Source organism: Typha latifolia, chromosome 6 (genome assembly GCF_019914945.1).
Source record: "Typha latifolia isolate L0001 chromosome 6, TyphaL0001v2, whole genome shotgun sequence".
NCBI lineage: Eukaryota > Viridiplantae > Streptophyta > Magnoliopsida > Poales > Typhaceae > Typha > Typha latifolia.
The window spans coordinates 8,211,016-8,229,805 of NC_133091.1; the positions used below are offsets into that span (position 1 = coordinate 8,211,016).

The following is an 18,790-nucleotide window of genomic DNA, read 5'->3' on the forward strand; positions in this document are numbered from 1 at the left end:
GGCAGCAGTATTAGATCCCCGATACAAAATGAAGCTTATTAATTTTTGTTTTCCAAAAATATATTGATTTGCAGAAGCTCAAATAAACATGCAAAGGGTCCACAGAGTGTTGTATACTATTTTTGAATCATATGAACTTGAGAATGCATCAGGTGAAAATAATGGAATGAATGATAGATCTCAACTTGATAAGAGTGATGACTTAATTGGTGCTGAAGGATCAGAAGGTCAAGCAGAGTTTAAAAATTTTTTGGAATCAACAAATGCAGTTGAACCTCTGAAATCTGAATTAGAAATATACTTAGAGGAGCAGACTACAAGTTTGATTGACAAGTTTGATGCTCTAGAATGGTGGAGACTAAACATGTTGAAATTTCCTATTCTTTCCAAGATGGCTCGAGATATCATTTCGGCTCCTATTACCACTGTTGCATTTGAATCAGTTTTTAGCGCTGGCGGTAGAGTTCTAAATGATTTTCGAAGCTCTTTGTCTTCCGAGACAGTGGAGGCTTTGATATGTGGAGGAAATTGGATTTTCGAAGCTCTAGGGTATGTGTACTATACTTCTCCAATAAATTTTTCTCATTTTATGCTTTTATAAACTATTGCTAACTTCTTTTTTATAATCTTATTTTCTTTAGGTATCGGCGATGGATAATGTGTTTGTGAGGATTCCAAATGTAGTTTGATCTTTAGGTATCATATATTGTATGTCTTTTCCATTTGTATAGCATTTTCATTTGCATAGATGATAGAAGAGGCAAGGATATATTAAAAAGTATTATTTGACTTAATTGGTATGCCATGATCACTGAACATTTAGGTTATACATATTTCTTAGTTTCTTGTGCATAAATAATGATTGTAAGTATATGTGCCAACCATTAGGCCAAACTAAGATCTTTTCTATTTATATGTTCAGTGATCTTGGCATACCAATTAACAACTGAATTTTCTAAATTTTCCTATCATTGTTTGTTTATACTAGTTGCAATGATGTTTAAGCTATAATTAACTTATTTCCTTTTTTTTTGCAGTTATAGGATGAAGCTTCTTTTTAGTATTGAGACTTGAGAGTGCCAAACAAATTTAGTTGTAATATTTGGCATGTTATCAGATTTTATTGTAATATTTGGCAAGATATAAGTTAAGTACTTTATATTGTAATATTTAGCAAGTGATAGACTTATGATTTGGATGTCATATCAAAATTTGGATTGTTTTGAGCTAAATTTTGATGAATTACCATATGTTAATAGTTTGCAATTGGTGTGATAATTTGGTTGGCTTCAGTAAAGTTTTGTATAATTTAAGTTAAATTTATATGGTTGGCTTTTGTTATATTTACTAGTAAATTTTTTAAAATTGGTGTGATTGTTTTGAGCCAAATTTTGATGAATGGTACTATGTTAATATTTTGCAATTGGTATGATAATTTGGTTGGCTTTAGTAAGGTTTTGTATAATTTAAGTTAAGTTCATTTGGTTGGCTTTTATTATATTTACATGTAAAATTTTTGAAATGGGTGTGGTTGCTAATCACTAATTAATTTTAAATTTTATAGTCAATTTGGTTGGCTTTTATTTTATTTACAGATAAAATTTGTTATTCAATTTCAACTTTTTTTTCACTTTAAATATGTTGTGGCTCAGCTTGGGCTCGATCCAGCTCGAGCCAGCTCGGCTCGAAGTGAGGCTTGATAATAGGCTTGTTTCATACTCGGGCTTGGCTCGAGCTTGAGTTGATGCGAGTCGAGCCTGAGCAAGGCCGGCTCGCTTAAGCTCGGCTTGTTTACACCCCTACTCGCCACATATGCCCTAGTGAATGACATGTGTCTGAATGTCTGCTGCGCACCAACGACCTCGGACATAAGGCTACAGGATCACGATTATGTCGAGCGATCAATCATCCACCAAGCGCGTCCTAACTCTCGTGCCCACTCGGGTATCCTCACGCTTTCTATCAACTATCCTATCAATCACATTTCATGCTTTCTTTCTAAATGATAGATCATATGCATATATCTAGTACGATAATAAGTCAATGCATAACAGGAACCACGCATCTAGGGGATAAGACTACTCACAATCTGATCAGAAGATACGGACCACGCATCTCTCACGTCCGTTAGTCAAACATCAACTCATGAAGGTCCATGGGGTCTCACATAAGGGGGTTCGGGGTATGAAAATATTTAAGTATCATGAAGTTAGTCATTTATCTAATTAGAATTAATTCAAGTAAAATATAACTATTTATTAGGTTTAGAATCACTTCTCTTTTATTTTTTTATTACATAACTAGGTCTATATTATAGATACGATTCAAATACTATAATTATATTATTATCATAAAATGCTAGTTATAACAGAAGGAGAAAGGTTTGTTTTTTTTATTTATAATATTCTAAATATATAATTATAAAGTAAAAGCTAAATAATTATAAATGAGATATAAGTATAGATAAGATCTATTTATAATAAATTTATAATTCTTAGTCTGTTTTGATTAATTAGAAGTTATATAGTATGTACTTAATTATGCAAAATAATTAATTAATAAGACTAGTATCTTATTCTACACACGATAGTATATAATAAATTGTTAAGATTACTTAAAATGCATATATTATGAATGTCAGTACATAAATCTAATAATTATAATTTACAACACTATCTATTTATCTAATAGAAATATAAATATATAATTAAATAAAAAATAAGTGTTACCTATATTTATGCATAATAGTTTATAACCTAGTTAATCATTAATTATACTAATTATAATTAATAATCATCATGTTGAAGAATATACATTATTATTAAAATAATTAATGTCTAAATAATTTATCTGCATTAATTAAGAAAGTAATACCTAATTAAATAAATAAACAAACATAAAATAAAGTAGATAATAAAAATAATGTCACTAGTGTTGGGCCCGGCCCAGCACCGTTGGAGAAGTAGAAGGAGTTATAGAGAGAAGGAGAATGGAAGAAGAAGAAAGAAAGAAAAAGAAGAAACAGAAAGAAGAAAGATGGAAGAAGAAGAAGAGGAGAGGAAGAAAGGAAGAGAGGAGGACTTAGCGCCCGCGGGAAGGGCACCGGCCAATAGTGGCCAGCTTGTGGCCGGCCTCTCGTCGGTGGCTCAGCTCTGGTGAGCCCGAGCCCAAGAGTGCAAGCGAGTGGGGTGGGGGAGAGAGAGAGAGAGAGAGAGAGAGAGAGGAGAGGAGAGGAGATGAGAGGAAGGAGGAGGCTCACCGCGTCAGTGGAGGCGGAGGCGGCGACGACGGCGACTCCAGGCTGAACGTTGGTAGGGGAAAGATAGAGAGAGAAAGAGAGATTTAGAAGGAGAGAGAGAGAGGCGGTGGGGGGTGGCGGCGAACTGCGGCTCGCCGCAGCTAGCCGGCCGCCCGGGATGGGCTGCGACGATGCTAGGGGTTGTGTGGCACCCCCAAGTAGCTCCCCTTTTGCATGGGCACGAGGCCGACCACTCTATGGCCGGCCACGTTGTGCCCATAACAATATTTTTTGTAAGTTCTAGATTGTTACAGGTTTGTCATGGTCTGTGTGGGTCCCGCCAGATTATGTAGTGGTCTAGTGTATATTATTGTGGACTTGGATATTCATATGTTAATAGGTTTATTTGGCTAATAGTATGATTTACTTAGTATTGGATTATGTGAGCATGGATATATTAACAGGTAGTATTTGATGATGTCATGACTATATGTGCATAGGAGTGTATCTATACGTGACGGGCCCCGCCCGTCCTATCGCGTGCACCGCGCGTGCCATGTGGGCGCTTGGGCGTGCACGTGCCCATGCCGGGCAGGGGCGTTACACATATGAAAACTCTAAACCAGCTCAGGTAAAGAAGCGAAGGGCTAAGGGGTTGTGCTTTAGGTGCGACGAGAAGTTCACCTTGGGACACCATTGTGCACGGTTGACTGGTACGGTGATGCTGATTGATGGAGAGACTGAGGAGGAGCTAAAAGGATTACCACTAGTTGAAGAAAGAGGTTCTAGTGGAGTGGCTTGGACGGATCACCGACGAGGTGGCGTGGGGGATGCAGGATGACTTGATGGATCATTTTCCTCACATTGCTCCTTTAAGACATTGTGAGGGAAGCCTGGTGGATTGTTGCGATTCTTGATTTAGGTGCATAGTGAAACCGCTTCAATTTGTATCAGTTTCAATTTATGTTTCAGGAAAATAAATTAGTTTCTAGTGATATGATTCGGGTGAGCTGGGTCAGTCTAGAAGATGGGCATTAAACCAAGTTGGTCCAATCAAAGGGTATTGGGCTGGGCTCAAGATAGTTATCCACTTTATTTGCTTATTTACTTATTGCATTTGCTTTAGTTTAGTCCCACATTGGGTAATGGGCTAAGCCTACTTGTATCTCTCTCCTATAAATAGGAGGGTTGATCTTCATTTGAGGATTATGGATGAAAACTTTTGGCTTGAGCCCACTTCTCCCCCTTCTATCAATCTAGGACATGACTCATCATGGTTATGTCCCTCTCCCCCATATTCAACTAGTCGATCCCTCTTGACCCTAAGAGTCGAGTCCCTCCTCCCTCATCTTCTCTGCCTTGCGCAGCACCCCGATCTAGCCCGCACCATATTATTCTTCTCCTCCATGCCCATAGGCCTTCCACCATCCATCGACGACCTCCATCCCGTCGATCCGTAGTTTCCACCTTTCACATCTATCTTGCAACCATCTGATCTTCGGTCAATATTTGCACCATAACTCTTAATCTACTCATCTGATCAACCTGACTTTAATTTCGTTGGATCCCTGATTCTAGGGAACAACCTACCAGAATATCAGATCTTTTGGACGGTTCAATCGATCAGAATTTATCTCAAAATATCCACCTCTAGATCTATTTTGATCCAGCGGAGTATTTGATAAAACCTTGATATCTAGAAATCCACATATCGCCCCATATCCCACAACCCATTCTTGAAAGCTGACTCAAAGATCTATCTTCCATCCAAATTTTATAAGTATCCAACAGTCGGATCATCAGTAAATTAGCCCGGAAGATACAACTATATTTAGATCCAAATTAGACCTCAATCATCATCTATTTCGAATTCTTTCCTAGATTTCCTTAAATATCCGTCCATAACTTCCCTATCCCTTTCCATCATATTTCATCTACCATCCATAGCCATTCCATCTCCACCATTCATTCTTAATCCTCCATAATCATCCTCCATCTAACCAATCATCCACTATATCCAAGAATCGACGGTTGGATTTGATACGTTGTTCTACGGACGCCCCGATCCGTGATCGTATCAATTGGTATCAGAGCAAGTCGAGCCTTGGCTACTATCAATGGCTACCTCGAGGTCAACGGCGTCGGCTTATCCAAAAGGCCCGAGATATGCACTAATTAATCCAGACTTGCCGAAGCCTTGGAAGGCCTTGATCGACAATGAGACGGGATACCTCTTCTTCTGGAACGCCAAGACTCAAGTTATACAATAGGAGGAGCCCAAAGTCTCTGTGTGAATGCCATGGTGGTCTCATTGGACGTAGGTGCCTTACAGTAAGGCCACCACCGCGTACAAGTATACCGATAAGGTTGGACAGGTTTTGTTTAATCCTCGTCACACCACTCAAAAGGAGGCATTGCGGCGATGAACACCGGCATGCGAATATGACCCTTCACCATATAGACAGATGCTAACGTCAAAAAAAAGTCACAACTCGTGACCTTAGCCTGAGATTGACCAATGCTACAGTGGCGTGGCCGAAACCTTCTTCAACAAACATGGCAATCGCAAGGCAGCATGGGGAGCCCTTTGCAACATACCCAATATCCTCCATGGTCTCCCGGTTCCCCACAAAAACATGGGAGAGTTCAGCTATTCAGCAAGATCGAACTTCTACACCCAGACCCATGGTCAGCAAGATCGAGCTTCTTCCCATGCACCGGAGACCTCGCCGACAAACCGCGAAAGGCTGGCCGCACCCTTCCCTATCCTTGCAGAAATGGCGAAGAGTCCAGTTTCAAGGTAGCAGTTTCCTCCGGCAAGCCCGACGGTTGGAAAGATTCTTTGGACGTCAGAACAGAGTTCTTCGACGAGTCGACAACCGTGTGAACCATTATTGAATGGAGGAAGACCACACATGGCCACTGGATATCCCTCATCAGGAATCCTCATCGGTGGTGAGGGAGATGTCCCGGAACCACGAGTTCCAACACTTGGGCTGCCTTACACCACCTCCCTACGCTACCACGGCGAGTCAACAACCAAGAAGAAATCACGTATGACCTCTAGTGACCTTCCACCATTCTCCTCGAACGATCGATGGTCGACCGTGACAACGTCGTCATCGGTGATGACGTTGCAACTCGCCGCCGAGCTACAACTCGAAGGAGAAGGCCGCAATCTTCCACCCACGGTAGCACTAGCCATTAACAACCCCATAAAGACCTCGTGGGCCACTGCTTTTCTCACCCGATGGCCAAAAGCTTCCCTGCCATGGTTGCGACTAAATAAAGAAGAAGGAGATGAAGATTTTATTTTTGCCAACCTCAACCTTCCACAGCAGTTGACCACCGCCACCCCAAGAGGGACCTCACCGAGAGCTATTTTCATATTCCAGATGGCCAAAGGCTCCTTGCCATGGCTACGATGGGACAAAGAAGAAGGAGATGAAGATTTCATTTTTTTGGTCCAACTTCGGCCTTCCATCGCCGCCAACTGCCACCACACCGCCGGAGACCCTGCCAAAGCAACTACCGGAGGTCGTCACTGCTTAGCCCTGGCTTCCACGTGCCAAGGCAACGCCTATGGCGACGACTGAAGGAGAGGGAATTACTAGAGAAATATTAGGGATTTCAAATTTTTTTGAAAACCCTAAGTGGTTAGAATTTCAAAATGGCTATTTGGTTGGGCTTGACCAGGTTGAATTGCTAGACATGAGTTGGGTTGAACCTAAGAGCCAAAGGGGTCAAGTCAAGTGTGAGTCATCTTCAGACTTGGGGACTCAATTAACTCAAAAAAAGGACCTTATCAGAAACCCTCTACTTAACTTTAAGTCGAGTTTGCTTATACCAAGACACATTTGACTTGGATTCTAATCCATGGACTGGGGGCAGTACGATTATGAGTATAACCAACAGTTAGTTCGGCTGGTTGAACCTAACTTGAGTCACTGGGTGGACCTAATCAAGATCCATTAACTACACCTAACTCAACCTCCCAAGCGCAATCAGATGAACCAGATTTCTATAGCTGAACTGACATTGAGTCAATTGGTTCGACCACCCGAGAAAGAGTGAACTCAATGTACCCGAATCCCACCTTGGACCAATAGGAGTACAAGTATCAAAGCTTGACTAAGGATGATCCACCAAACACAACAAGTTTGACTCGAGTCACCTTGAGGACAAGGTGTGTATGGAAGTGTGGTGGATTGATATGATCCAAGTAAGCTGGGTCCATCTAGAAGATGGGCTTTAGACTAAGTTGGTCCAGTCAAAGTGTAACAACCCAAAACCCAAAAAAAAAAAACTAATTACATGGCACGACGTGGCCGGCCACAGTGTAGTCGACCTCGCGTCGCCGCAGTGAACCGGCTGCGGCCAGCTAGCCGCGGCGGGCCCCAGCGTCGCCGCACCCACCGCCAAGACCCCTACCCACCGCCTCTCTTTCTCCCTCTACATCTCTTTTTCTCCCACTCTCTCTCTCTTTCGGTCTTTCTCTCTCTCCTCCTCCCCTCAAACTCTCTCTCTCTCTCTCTCTCAAACTTTCTCTCTCTTTTCCTCGTGCTGCCACCGGCTTGCCACCACCGGGGTAAGTTTCCCACTTTCCCTCTCCCTCCCTCCCTCTCTCTCTCTCTCTCTCTCTCTTTATCTAGCTCTCTTTCTCTTGCCTTGGGCTCAGGCTCGTCGGAGTCGAGCCGCCGGCCGCTGGATGGCCACCAGCGGTCGGTGCCCTCCCCGCCGGCCCGGGTCCGCAACCCCCTCCCTCACCTCCTCTCTTTCTTCTCTTCCTCTCCTCCTCCTCTTCTTCTTCTTCTTCCTTCTTTCTTTCTTTCTTTCTTTCTTTCTTTCTTTCTTTTTCTCCTTCCTTAGCTCCTCTTTCTTTCTGCACAGTGCTGGGCTCGGCCCAGCACTGATGGCAGATTTAATTAATTAATTTATTAATTAATTATTTTATTTATGTTATTTATTTATGTATTTTTCTTCTTAATTAATGCAAATAGATTATTTATACATTAACTATTTTAATAATATTATATATTCTTCAATATAATTATTATTAATTATAATTTGTATAGCTAATGATTAATTAGGTATAAATATAGGTAATACTTATATTTATTATTTATATCTCTATTAGAGTAATATATAAATTTGTAAATTATAATTATCAAATTTATATACTATTATTCTTATGAGATACAGTTTAAGTAATTCTAATAATCTATTATACATTATTATTTTGTAACAAATAAAATACTAGGCTTATGTATTTATTTATTATTTTATAAAGTAGTGATTATATAGTTCTAATTAATCAAGATATAATTATAATTAGTTTTTTTTATCTATATTTATAGTTTTATTTTTAAAATCTAGCTAGTTATAAAGATAAGTAGAAATTCTAAAACCTACTAAATCATCTTATATTACATGAACGGATTTTAATTAGATGAACGGCTAACTTCATGTTACTTAAATATTTTCAGACCCCGAACCCCCTTATTTGAGACCCCGTGGATCTTACTAGCGATGAGTTGTCATTCGGTTGATTGGCGGATACGAGGGATACATAGTTTGCGTCTTCTGATCAAGGGTGAGTAGTCTTATCCCTCCAACATGATTATATGATTTTATCTAGAAATGATTATAGTCGAGTATATTTTATCATGCATTCGATTATGCTGATTTGGGATATGAGTAAATTGGTGATATTTATAGAGATGGTTAGAGATGATTCTACTGTTATGATTGTTTACCGAGTTGATCTGTAGCATGAGTATGCATGTGTTGACGATATAGTTGGAGACTACATTGCATCATTTTCTCTTGATTCCTATTCCACCTAAATTCCTATTATGCATTGACTTGTTATCATACTGGATATATGCATTTGCTCTGCCATTTAGAAGGAAAGAATGAAATATGATTGATAGGATAGTTGATAGAAAGTGTGAGGATACCTGAGTGGGCGCAAGGGTCAGGGCGTGCCTGGAGATGATTAATCGCTCGACATAGTCGCGATCTTGTTGGCCTTACGTCTGAGGTCGTTAGTCTGTGTGTGCAGCAGACATTCGGACACATGCCGTTCGCCAAGGCCTATGTGGCGAGTATCCTCACGAGATTTCTATCAACTATGTGGGTGCCCGGTCTGGATGGATGTTGATACCCTAGCGGGTGGCGGGGTATGGTTATATTAGAGATACTCTTGAGGGTGGCAGAGTATACTCTGAGCCTTTGGACATGATGTTGAGACCGGATACTGGGTATTGACTGTGCACAGTGGTCTAGTATGATGATATTATACCGAGATGTCGGTGATGATCGTGATGTTGAGAAATGCATATGATTTTATTATTATCTGACATACCTGATTATTGAGTGGTCAATATACATCACATATGATTGCATTTGATATCATAGCATTGTCATGGTCTGCATGTATCCTATATCATATTTGAGAGAGAGTTATGATGATCATATGACGTGGTGACCTGCTTATTCATTGTCGAGGATTATGTATTCTTATTAGCTATGACATGTTATCTATATTTCATTTATGTATTATTGAGGACACATTCATTTACTCATTCATGACATGATACTCTTTCTGATCCATATTATCTAGTACTTGATTTACTCTCTGTTTGGCATCATTGATTCGGGGTAAGGTCTATTCACTAAGCCTTTTGCTCATGACTCTCTTTATTTCTTTTCTAACCCCTCAGATTTGTGGTACGTGATAGCGACCTGAGATATCTTGAGAAGATATTTTAGAGTGAAGATAAGGTGAGCTATTGATGCGAGACGGTATAGAAGATAGTTTAACCAGACATTGAGTTGTATCGTTGTTTGTTATATTTGTACCTTATTGCATTAGATGATGATTTGTATAGTATATGTCAGATTTTATAGCAATCGTGTATCAGCTGTTTAGTTGTATCTTGATGGTTTGTTGTGGCCTATGTGGGTTCTGCCAGATTATATAGTGGTCTAGTGTATATTATTATGGACGTGGATATTCATATGTTAACATATTTATTTGGTTAATAGTATGATTTATTTGGCGATGGATTATGTGATCATGGATATGTTAGCAGGTGTTATTTGATGATGTCATGATTGTATGTGTACAAGAGTGTATCTGTGCGTGACGGGCCCCGCCCGATCTGTCGCGTGCGCCGCGCGTGCCGTGCAGGCGCGTGTGCATGCACGTGCCCATACCAGGCGGGGGCGTTACACAAAGGGTATTGGGCTGGGCTCGATATAGTTATCCACTCTATTTGCTTATTTATTTATTGCATTTACTTTAGTTTAGTTCCACATTGGATAATGGGCTAAGCCTACTTGTATCTCTATCCTATAAATAGGAGGGTTGATCTTCACTTGAGAATTATGGATGAATTATTATGAAACTTCTGGTTTGAGCCCACTTCTCTCCCTTTTATTAGTCTAGGACTTGACTCATCATGGTTATGTTCCTCTCCCCCTAAGAGCCGACTGCCTTCTCCCTGATCTTCTCTGCCTTGCGTAGCACCTCGATCTAGCCCACACCATCTCATTCATCTCCTCCATGTCCTAAGGTCTTCCCCACTCCCACAGGCCTTCCACCATCCATCGACGACCTCCATCCCGTCGATCCGTAGGTTCCACCTTTCACGTCCATCTTGCAACCATTTGACCTTTGATCAATATTTGCACTATAACTCATGATCTACTCATCCAGTCGACCTGATCCCTACTTCTAGGGGGAAAATCTACCAGAATATCAGATCTTTTGGACAGTTAGATCGATCAGAATTTATCTCGAAATATCTACCTCTAGATCTATTTTGATCCAGCGGAGTATTTGGTAAAACCTTGATATCTAGAAATCCACATATTGCCCCCAGATCCCACAACCCATTCTGGAAAGCTGACTCAGAGATCTATCTTCCATCCAAATTTGAGAAATATCCAACGGTCGGATCATTTGTAAATCAGCCCGAAAGATACGGCTATATTTGGATCGAAATTAGACCTCAATCATCATCTATTTCGAATTCTTTTCTAGATTTCCTTAAATATCCTTCCATATCTTCCCTATCCCCTTCCATCATATTTCATCTACCATCCATAGCCATTCCATCTCCACCATTCATCCTTAATCCTCTATAATCATCCTCCATCTAACCAATCATCCACCATATCCAAGAACTGACGGTTGGATTCGATACGTTCTACGGACGCTCTGATTCGTGATCGTATCATTTAGCAGGTGCATTCAAATGCAATTGGATTGCATTCGAACATGATTGTTCAAATGCCTAATCTTGCATTTGCACATACAGAGAACGCGTTTCGACCGTTCAAACGCGATCAGGGTGCATTCAAATGCATGTTGAGTAAGTTGAGTTGTGATTTTATTTGTTTAAAATTTTGGATGTTTCACTAGCCTTTATATCTGTGAAAAGATAGCCTCTATTTATTGTTGAATATTAGAATTGGTTTTCATCTAGGCTTGAGCCATCTTCTCCCTCCTCCTTCCTCCCCCTTGGTATTCAACCCAAGTTCTCGTCTAAGGCCGAGGTTAATCCTTCGTCGCTTCTCCCTTCTCTCTCTAGCAACTAGTCATACATGGAAGCTCCCTTATCCCCCCTCATCTAGTTCCAAGTACTAATCAATCCATTATACCATAATCATCTTCCATAACCCTAACCACATATTCCACGTTCATCCCACTAGCTCCTGACCTTTGGTCATTATTTCATACGTAACTTTCGATCTACTCATTCGATCGTTCTGATTCTAGTTGCGTTGGATTCCTAACTCATAGAGAAACAATTTTTCCAAATCGCAGATCAATCCATCAATTAGATTGATCCCAGTTACCTTCGCAATTTCCATGCTGATTTCTGTCCAGATTATCAATTCGGATAGAAACTCATCTTCACCAAAAGTGATCATAACATGTAACTGAAGTGGAAAATCTTCTATTCGCTGTTGTCTACGAAGTAAATCTGATTGGTGGTAACCCTGAAGAATGGTGGGTAGATACCGGGGCAACTCGACACATTTGTGCCAACAGGTGGATGTTTTCAACAATTTCCAAGGTGGAAGGAATAGGGAAGGTTGTGTTAAAATTGACTTCAGGAAAAGAATTTACTATCAATGATGTAATGCATGTGCTTGCATTCAAAAGAATTTGGTATCGAGATCGTTGTTGAGTAAGAATGGTTTTAAGCTAGTGTTTGAGTCTGATAAGTTTATATTTATAAAATATGGCATATATGTAGGAATGGGCTACTTGTCTAATGGCCTCTTCAACATGAATGTAATGATGCGAACCAAGTTAGATTAGATCGCAACATAAGGACATTGGGCTCGATGGATCGAGTCTATTATCTTTTAATTGGTTCATATTTATTTCTTTTGTAAGCCCATAATGCAAGTCTAATTAAGTCATGTAAGCTACTAAAGCAAGTTCAATTATGTCACATAAATCTTTAAGACAAGTTCATTAAGTCATGTAAGCTACTAAGATAAGTTCAATTAAGTCATATAAGCCTCTAAGGCAAGTCCTAGTTCGAGACGTATACAGATTTTAGGGCTAAGTCTGAGTAGAACTTATTGTATAGAGGGCTGGGCTTTTTGATACGATCTCCCCTTAGGCCAAGGTTCGATCCTTTCCAATTTTCAGATCTGGACAGGATCTGACATTAAACTTTGAAAATAGATCCTGAAAGATGCCGCCATCAGATCAATGTGAGATTTTGATATGCCCTAGAAAAGAGTTTTCCAACAAATCAAGTTTCAGGCGAATCGGATATAGGAATCTTGAGATATTGTCCGATTAGTGGATGACATCAGGGGGTTTGTCTTAGAATCTGTGGATGGAGGCATGAGATCCTAGATGATGGTGGATGGGAGAGGACCGGCATTAATGGGGTGGCACCAGCGAATAAGTGGTGGTGGAAGGGTTATGGGTGATGGAAGGGTTAGGGCAAGTGTTGGATAGATTGGAAGAAGGGGGAGGAGAGGGCCGCCCCTAAGAGACTAGGGTGATTGGCCGATTGAGGGAGGTTAGAAGCGGCATTGCCGGAGATCGAGAGAACGGGAGCGAAGAAGACGAAGTAGACAAGGCAAAAACTGAATTCATCAATAATGACTCCATCATTGCCATCCACACCTTTAGAGGCTAACAAAACAATTCAAAAATAACGCTAAATAGTACATTTTTGGTCACCGCGTTCGAACACGCCCGATCGCGATCGAACGCACATCTTTCGTACTTCTCTGGATTTGCGAACGCGATGCAGGCGTTCGCAGGCGCGTTCGAAAACACAATTCGCACTCTCTAGATGTGCGAACCTGATGCAAGCGTTCACAACCGTGTTCGAACGCACTCCGCCGACGTTCGAACGCGACATACAAAAAACTTACTTTTTAAGAATTAAACACTAAAATAAGAAACAAAGACACCCCTAAAGTATACCCATGCTTAAGATGATATCAGTGAAGTCTGAATCGTATCAATCCACCATGCTTTCGCAACCTTGTCCTCAAGGTTTGAAATTAGGGAAGTGATCTTTGAACTCTAACTCAAGCTCCTCCATGATTTGATCCTCTGCATTGGTTCCTCACATATTTGAAAATAGAGGAAAGGTTGGTGCTAAAAGAGAGGCAAGCTCACTTGTATCCGATTGGCGCGAAATGGCATCGGCCGCTTGGTTCTCGATCCCCTTTTTGTAGACTAGTTCGTAGTCATACCCAAGGAGTTTTGTGACCCATTGTTGCTGTGCTGGGGTGTGCACACGTTGCTCCATGAAGTACGGTAAGCTACGCTAGTCTGTGTAGATAGTAAACCATTGGCCAATCAAGTAGGGTCGCCATTTGGTGACGGCGTGTAGAATTGCTAGCATTTCGCGCTCGTAGGTGGATAGTTGTCACGACTGGTTTGACAATGCCTTGCTCATATATGCCACAATTCTGCCCTCTTGCATCAAAACTGCTCCAATACCCTCACCTGAAGTGTCCCATTCAACCACAAAGGGCTTGCTGAAATCTAGTAGTGCTAGAACTGGTGTGGTAGACATGGCTATCTTCAATGCTTCGAAGGCCTTCGTCGCCTTGCCCGTCCATTGAACCCCTCCTTTTCTGAGTAAGGAGATTAGTGGGGCAGCAATCTTGCTGTAGTTGGCAACGAATCGCCGGTAGTACCCCCATCAACCTAAGGAATCCCCTCAATTCCTGCTGATTAGTGGGAATCGGCCAGTCCACCATATTCTTGATCTTGCTTGGATCGGATTCCACATTTCTCGCTGAGATTATATGTCCCAAGTACTCCACTCGTGGCTCTCCCAAAGGCACTTGCTCATCTTGACTTTTAACTGGTTTTGTTGCAAGATATTCGACACCTCACGCACATGCTGCAAGTGCTCGCTCCAATTCCTGCTATACACTAGAATATCGTCAAAGAAGACGTGCACGTATCGACACAAGAGCTGGCAAAAAAGGTCATTCATCAGCCCTTGGAAGGTGGCCAGTGCATTGGTGAGCCCAAACGGCATGACTTGGAACTCATAGTGGCCATCGTGAGTTCAGAACGTTGTTTTGTGCACATCTTCTGGGTCGACGCGGATTTGATGGTATCCCAGTCTTAAGTCAAGTTTGCTGAAGTAAGACAACCCTGTGAGTTCATCCGGCAACTCCTCGATCACCGGTATTGGATACCGATCTTTGACGGTGATCGCATTCAAGGCTTGGTAGTCTACGCAAAATCGCCAACTCCCATCTTTCTTCCGAACCAACAGCACTGACGATGAGTAGGCACTTCTACTCGGTTGAATAATCCCTTGCTCGAGCATTTCCACCACCAATTTGTTGATCTCTTCCTTCTGGACATGTGGGTACCGATAGGGCCGAACATTTGCTGGTTTAGCCCCCGGAATGATCTAGATGCGATGGTCGTGCCAACGAGTCGGTGGTAGTCCTCAGGGTTCCTCGAAGAGATCCTTAAATTCCTACAGTAGCTCTTGCATGTCAGCGGCTTTTTCCCTTGGTGGTGGATGTTCCGGTTCAGCAACAGTCATTTGCAATAGTAGAGCTCAGTCCCCTGCACAAGGAAGGCCCAATAGTGGTGGCAACGTCGGCCCTAGCCACGGTTGGGTTCCATCCAACAGCACCCTTTGACCATTCCTCCGAAATGTCAGTGTGAGGTTTGAAAAATCAAATGTTACGGGCCCTAAACTTTCAAGCCATTGGCTCCCCAAGACAATGTCGGCACCTCGCAAGGTCAATGGATAAAGATCCAATATGAAAGTTTGGCCTTGCACCTTCAATTCTACACCTCCACAAATAAAATCTACTCGCAATGTGGTGCCATCTCCAATCGTCACATCGAACCCTTCCGTGGGTTCCGACTCGAGCCCAATCTTCCTAAGGAGTCGGTGTTGATCAAGATTCTCATTGTGGTTTTCTTGACTACACCGTTCACCCACAAAGTCTTTGGCGCAGCTGTCCCTGAATAGGCGTGGAGGGAGATTTTGGCTATCATGTCCTCCACGGGTTGCTCCTTAGCTACTTCTCCTTGATGTCCAGCCACACCTTTATCTTCAGCTGCAAACTCTTCCTCCACATCCTCCAATCCATCTATTAGCATCACTGATCCCATCGGTTTAGCGGAGCGATGTCCGGTACAAACGTCTTATCACAACGAAAGCATATGTCTTTGGCTCTTCGTTCCTCCACTTGAGCAGGTGTGAGTGCTCGTCCCAGACCTCTAGGTGCATACTTCACATCTTGGGATGGCTTTAGGGGTCCTCAAGGAGGCACCATTGCAGCAGCAGTTCTTGGTACTCCGGTAACATTTCCTACCGCTATGGTTGGTTGAGCTTGATGGCAGCTTCCTTGGCTCGTCCAATTCTATTTTAGATGTAACTTCATGGCTCGATGATTGTCTTCCATGAGCACCGCATCTTCGAAGGCCTCCTTTAAGGTTCTAGGCCTTAATGCCCTCACGTCGACTTATATGTCCCCTCGTAGCCCGGAGATAAAAGTGCTGTGAAGTTGCTGATCCATCCATGGGGGTTGGCATCGGCTACTTATCCTCTCAAACTCTTCTTGGTATGCACCAACCGTGATCTTTTGCACTGTCCTTGAGAGGAGAGCATCGAAGTCTTCACACCCCGACGCTCCAAATCGCCGCGTGATATCGGCGCAAAAGTCAACCCAAGTTTCGATAGCCTCATTGGCATTGGCTACTCGAAACCAATGAAGCACCGCTACTTCAAGGTGGAAGCTCGCAAGCGTCACCTTATTTTCTTCCGTCGTACCTTGGTATGCAAAGAATTGCTCCACCCTATACAACCATTTGATCGGATCGCCACCTTTGAACTTGGGGAATTCGAGACGCACGATTTGCCCATGGATGCCGTTGTCTCGATCCGGATCTTGTCCAAGTCCTTGTCTAACCGGAGGAGGATGCACCATGAATGGTTGATGAACCCTCCTTCGATTTTGATTAACTCGCCGTGGTTCCAGTTTGTATTGCCCCGCCCACGGATCTAGATCTCCAAGGTGATCTCCGTAGTGGTTCGCTCGCCGGATGGGCTCACCTGCAACAGGGCCTTGTGGAACCATCCTTGCTTGTCTCTGCACATAGGGTGGTGGCAGCAGTGGCTCTTGTGGTTGCAAATTCTTAACTGGTGGCGACGGATTCATGGGAGTGGACTCGCGTTGTGGGTTGATGGTGTATTCTCGTTTGCCATGGCTTCCCTTGTCGCCCGTAATTCCCGCATCATCTCCATCATCATTTGGTTGTTGATGGCCATTTGTTTGGAAAGAGACCCCAACACGGCTTGAACACTAGGTTCTTCTGTATTCCGATTTGATCGGGCGGTTCCGCGGATGGATGTCCCCACAACCGTTTCCCCCTCCTCTATTAGGAGAATCTCTTCTTCATCATCTTGCCGTGCAACCATGGCTCTGGTTGTCATCATAGGAAACACGTGTCCGAGGAACGGTGGCTCTGATACCAGCTTGATACGATCTCCCCTTTTTGGGCCAAGGCTAAATCTATTCTGATTTTTAGATCTGGACAAGATCTGACACAGAACTTTGAAAATAGATCTTAAACGATGCCACCATCAGATGGATGTGAGATTTTTATATGTCATAGTTTCGGAAAATAGATTTCCAGCAAATCAAGTTTCAGGCGAATCGGATGTAGAGATCTCGAGATATCATCCGATTAGTGGACGAACATCAAGGGGTCTATCTTAGGATCCGTGGATGGAGGCAAGAGATCCTAGATGATGGTGGATGGGGGAGGATCAGCGTTACTGGGTGGCACCGGTGAATAAGTGGTGGTGGAAGGGTTATGGATGATGGAAGGATTAGGGCAAGTGATGGATAAATTGGAAGAAGGGGGAGGAGAGGGCCACCCTTTAGGGTGATTGGCTGGTCGAGGGAGGTTAGAAGTGGCGTTGCCGGGGATCGAGAGAACGGGAGCAAAGAAGACGAAGGAGATAAGGCCAAAACTCAATTCATCAATAATGACTCCATGGTTGCTATCCACACCTTTAGGGGCTAACCAAACAATTCAAAAATAACACTAAACAGTACATTTTCGCCGACCGCGTTCGGATGCACATTTTTCGCACTTCTCTAGATTTGCGAATGCGATGCAGGCGTTTGTAGGCGCGTTCGAACGCACAATTCACACTCTCTGAATGTGCAAACCTAATGTAGGTGTTCATAACCACGTTCGAACGCACTCCGCTCGCGTTCGAACGCGACATACATAAAACTTATTTTTTAAGAATTAAATACTAAAACAAGAAACAAAGTCACCCCTAAAGTGTACCCATGCTCGAGACGACATCGATGAAGTTTGAATCGTATCACTTTTTTGTTTAATAATTCAAGCATTGAGAAATAATTGAGTTTAGTTATTTTATTATTATCATATTTATTGTTTTACCGTAGCCATTAGACCATTTTTATCTTCATAGAAGTAGATCATCGTAACCATAGAACTCTTCCAACTACCCAAACCCTAACCACTATCCTCCACCACAAGCAACTCTATTTCATAGAAGTAGATCATCGTAACCATAGAACTCTTCGATGACCGCCGCAACGTCGAATATTTATCGTTATGCCCCATTCACTATTTTAATTATATCTTTTTATCCAGACATCCAATTGATATGAAACCAGAGCCATTAGAACTCTAACTCATGAGGCTACCACTACTTAAATTTCATAATTTTCTTATGTCTGAAATGGTTCAGATCTGGTTTGTAACATATAATGATTGTAATTCCAAAATAAATAAAGATGAATCTTCTTCTTATTTGCTTGTCTTGTGAAATTTGGCATGGTATATTAGGATATATTAATTATGGTATATTGCGTAGATTAATTAATTTTAAAATGTTGCCTAACTTTCATATTGATTTAAATAATAAAAGTGAAATATGTGTGAAAGCCAAATTAACTAAGGCTTCATTTCATTCTATTGAACAAAGTCCAAAACCTTTAGAACTTATACATACCGATGTATGTGATTTG

General features: G+C 42.0%; 1 long non-coding RNA gene across 1 annotated transcript; it reads left to right on the forward strand.

The window, feature by feature from the left end:
• Positions 1-237: 237 nt before the first annotated feature.
• LOC140791386 (uncharacterized) lies at positions 238-1,137 on the forward strand. Its single transcript, XR_012109562.1, has 3 exons — positions 238-549; positions 642-696; positions 1,038-1,137. It is a non-coding gene; the product is annotated as an uncharacterized lncRNA (long non-coding RNA).
• Positions 1,138-18,790: the final 17,653 nt, after the last annotated feature.